This window comes from Geospiza fortis, unplaced genomic scaffold, assembly GCF_000277835.1.
Source record: "Geospiza fortis unplaced genomic scaffold, GeoFor_1.0 scaffold48, whole genome shotgun sequence".
Lineage (NCBI taxonomy): Eukaryota > Metazoa > Chordata > Aves > Passeriformes > Thraupidae > Geospiza > Geospiza fortis.
The window spans coordinates 474,300-478,502 of record NW_005054594.1 but is presented as its reverse complement, the minus strand read 5'-3'; positions in this window follow the sequence as shown (position 1 = coordinate 478,502).

Genomic DNA, 4,203 nt, shown 5'->3' with positions numbered 1-4,203 from the left:
ATTGTAGTTCTGCCCAGGCTGGAGCGTGTTCCTGGTCCTTACTTTCTCTCTCTTTTCTCCTTTTCCTTTTTTCCCCACCCCAAGCTTCTCTGGGTTTTGTATCCCCAGCATGGGAGCGTTGTTTAAAGTAAAGGACCGCACGTCCTCGAATAGGAAAAGATGCCAAAAATCACTCGAGGCACCATGTGTGATTTTTTTTTTTGTGGGAAATTTTGGAAGGAATTTGAGATGCGACTTTTGGAGTTATTTTTTATGATTATTTTAAAAATTTTTTTATACAGGTAAGGGTGAGTTTGGTTTACATTGAGCTTCTCTGGGTTTTGTATCCCCAGCACGGGAGCGTTGTTTAAGTAAAGGACCACACGTCCTCGAATAGGAAGAGATGCCAAAAATCACACGAGGCACCATTTGTGATATTTTTTTTTTTTGGTGGGAAATTTTGGAAGGAATTTGAGATGCGACTTTTGGAGTTATTTTTTATGATTATTTTAAAAATTTTTTTATACAGGTAAGGGTGAGTTTGGTTTACATTGTTATGGTATGGTTTAGAAGGTTACAAGATTTTTAGTTATAAGACTTTTTAAGGATAAAATATCATTAATAAGGATAAAATATTGTTAATAAGGATATTTATGGTTTTTTACTTAACCTTTAAATATTTTGTTTTATGGATTTATGTTTTAGCATAAGCTTTTTTAGTTAATTATGTTATGGCATATAAACTTATAATATTGTATTTTAATTTTTTTGTTTATTTTTGTAGTTATTTTATTTTTTTGTATCTTAAACTTTAAAACTCTAAACTTTTTTTACTTAGCTTAACGTGTTTTTGTTTTAAACTACATACCTAGAATTTTGCTTTTAGCACTTAAGTTTGGAAGTTTTTTCCAAGGTCTCAGATCAAATCCTGTGTTTCATTTTAAGCTTTGGTTTACAGGCTCAAAGTTTTGAGAGTTCCTTGCATTTCAGATTCCAACAGCTGGATATATCCAAAGGCTGGAGCTGTTCAGTGCTCCAGCACCCAAATACCCACAGCTGGATTTGAACAGCTCTGATCAAAGAGTCAGAATAATGACAAATCACTTTCATTCCTTTGCAATCCAACAGATTCCTCTCGAGTATTGAAAACATTATTCTGGGTTGGAGCCTACCTGACTATATTTAGCACAAAGAGAATTTTATAAACATACAAAAAGTAAATGTTTTCAGGGCAGCCTGTTGCTTTTTGGTCATGAATTGAGCTGTTCTAATCGTGAATTTACGTCATGTAATCTGAGAGCTTAGCTTGTAAAAATAATAAACAGAATATCCAGGGAAATAGTGCTCTTGTTACCAGAGTTACTTACAAGTTTAGCTTTAATTATGCTTGACTGCTATTTTTATGCTTCCTGAAACTGAGCAGTCTTTATTAATCCAGCGAGCTAATTGGATTAATGGACAAAACACATCTTCCCTTAATAAGATCAAGGATTGAAATATAATTTCTAAGGGAAGTATCCACCCTGCTGTTAAAACAAACTAACAGATTTATTGACCCTAAGTGCCCCCAGATATGGATCTTGCAAGGAGAGCTGGCTTTAGAGGGAAGCAGCTGGGGGAGATGCTTGGGACATCAAATCTGGGGCCGGCCTCTCCAGCTGGTTCAGCCAGAGCAGCCAGGTGTTGGTGAGTGCTCCTGTCCCAGGAAGGACTAAAAGCCAGGGCAGCAGGGCAGGGCAGTGCTCTGGCCTCTCCTTGTTAGGTGCAGCTCAAACCCCCACGGGTTGGATTAGCCCAACCCTGCCCACCTGTGTGCCATGGGAAGATAAGAAATGAGATAAGAGTCTGCACTGCTGCTGGTCTGACCTGGGGCAAGCCAAGCACTCTGTGAGACATCCCTTGTGCCTTCTCCCCCAGGGTTCACACCTCAATTGCTCTGTTAGATATTTCTGCAGCATGTCAGCAAGGGGGATGATTTCAAAACAGAGGCTTGCTTGTCACTTATTCACTTAATCATTTAATTCAAGGAGCACAAATGCCAGCTGTTGGTTTGGCACTTGAGTTGTTTCTTTGTAAGCATTTTTGGGGCTCCAAGTTGAGCGAGTTGCATCTGTAAATTGTTTATATCAGTCCCTTGCAGACATTGTACCCCATGCTGGGAGCATTTCTGGGAGTGAAGTGAGGGCCTGGACACAAAAATGAGTCTCTGACAGCTTTGTGTAGCTTCCCAATTTCAGCTTTGGCAGGGCCCCAGAGGAAATGAATCCTGGAAACTCTCCTGATGCAGTAAGAGCAAACCAAAGGAGAAGGCAAAGAGGACACAGGGAACATCATCTCTTACATGGACAAAGTCAAGGTAAATCTTTGGTCCTGTGTTGCTAAAATTATTCTTTTTCTTAAATGTATTATATCTAATCTTAAATCTATTATATCTAAAATCTATATTATTTTTCTTCAATTTTCTATTGTAAAATACTCATATTGGGGTTAAGAGTTGGTAAAAGATTTTTCCAAGCCATAAAAGCAGCTGGAACATGTAATTCCAGGCTAATAATGGTTATACTACTAATCTTGCTTTTTCTTTCTGTTTTGTGCCTCTCCAGTTGCCCCCAATAAGCAGAAATAAGCATTAGAATTGCTAGCAGCTGGTCCTTGTAAAACAACTGTTAATTGCCTTAAATACATGAAACCAGCAAATTCACATCAAAAACTTGTGGTCAAGCCACAAGGAACTTTTTGGAAAGAAAAAAAATATCCTTTTTTTAGGACAAGCTTAGGGAAAGACAAACCACTTCTTTAAGGAGAAAGCTAATGAGTAGCCTTCCCCCCCATCATTAAATTTTAGATGCAAACCACCCAAAATCTGGCTTTTCTCTGAAGTTAGAATCGTGTCTGTCATGTATATGATGGACCTTTTAATCAGCTGAGCCTTTTGAGTTAATGTGGATTGATATAAATGTGACTCAGCAACCTCATTAATCAAATCTAACGAGCTGGAGCCTTCAGCCCTGTGCTGATGGACTTGTTGGTGTCCCCCACTGCCTGCCTCACCTCCTAAAAATATCTGGAGAGTGCAAAAGAGGATGAGAGAGCAGCAGACCTCGCTTGAAGAAGTCTGCCTGTGCCTCTGCAGCGTGTGAGGTTTTGCCAAATCTCTCAAAGCTGCTGTTAAATCTCTGGCTAGATGTTAGGGACTCTTTGGATAATGGGGCTTTAACTGGATGGATAACAGCTTGGATAACATTCCAGAGTTTCCTGCTAGTTGTAGGAGTTGTATTTCTGTTGGAAGGCGACCAGAATGAGAGGAAGGGAAGGCTTATTTTCTGATGGATAGTTCCACTAAAAACTGGCCTTCTTCCTGCCCTGCCGTCAGCTGTGTGGACACATCTGTGTCCGCAGCAGGACAAGAACCGACTACATTCACCTCATGCCCTTGTTTGTGTCTCCTGCACGCCCCCAAAACGGGACAAAACACCCGAGGTTTTGTCCCTTCAGGTGGGAGCTGAGGTGACAGTCTGGGTACAATCTCAGCTGCAGCCTCCAGATCCCTCTTCTGGACGAGGTGGTTTTAAGGCAGTCACCCTGCTAAAAATGTGTCTTAGATGGGGGTTTGGCCCTGCTGTGCCTTTGCCAGTTCTCTCTTATTGTTGTTGTGAAAGATTTCCAGCTGGGAGTGACCACCAATTGAAAGGGCAATGATGGAAGGCTGGCTGTGCTAGTGAAGAGGTGATCCTTGCCTTGAAACCCTCACCTAAAGAGACAGGAAAAATGCTTGGGAATGTCCCTGATTCCAACTGAATCGCTGCAATGAACAAACAACCAGTTTATTTATGAAACCCTAGAAAGCAAAGAGCAGGTAGCATCGATCTCTCCGAGCGAGACTCACCCAAGCAGCTTTTTAAAGCGCCTGAGAGGCTTCGGAGCGCTGCAGCACAGCCCGCCCAGGCTGGGCTCGATGATCCCGGACTCTTTTCCAGCCTGACTCCGTGATGCTGAGCCCAGCTGCCCTGGCAGCAAGGTGCGGGACCGGCGTTCTGGGCCTTTTCTGGCAACTTTTACTCCAAAACCACCGCTCCGGCTCCGTGCTGCCGAGCTCCTTGTCCCGGCGGCTGTTCCCAGCTCGCAGCACCCGGGCCGGTGGCGGTACCGGGGCAGTCCCACGTGCGCGGTGTCCCGGGGCCGGTGGCGGTACCGGGCCGGTCCCACGTGCGCGGTGTCCCCGGG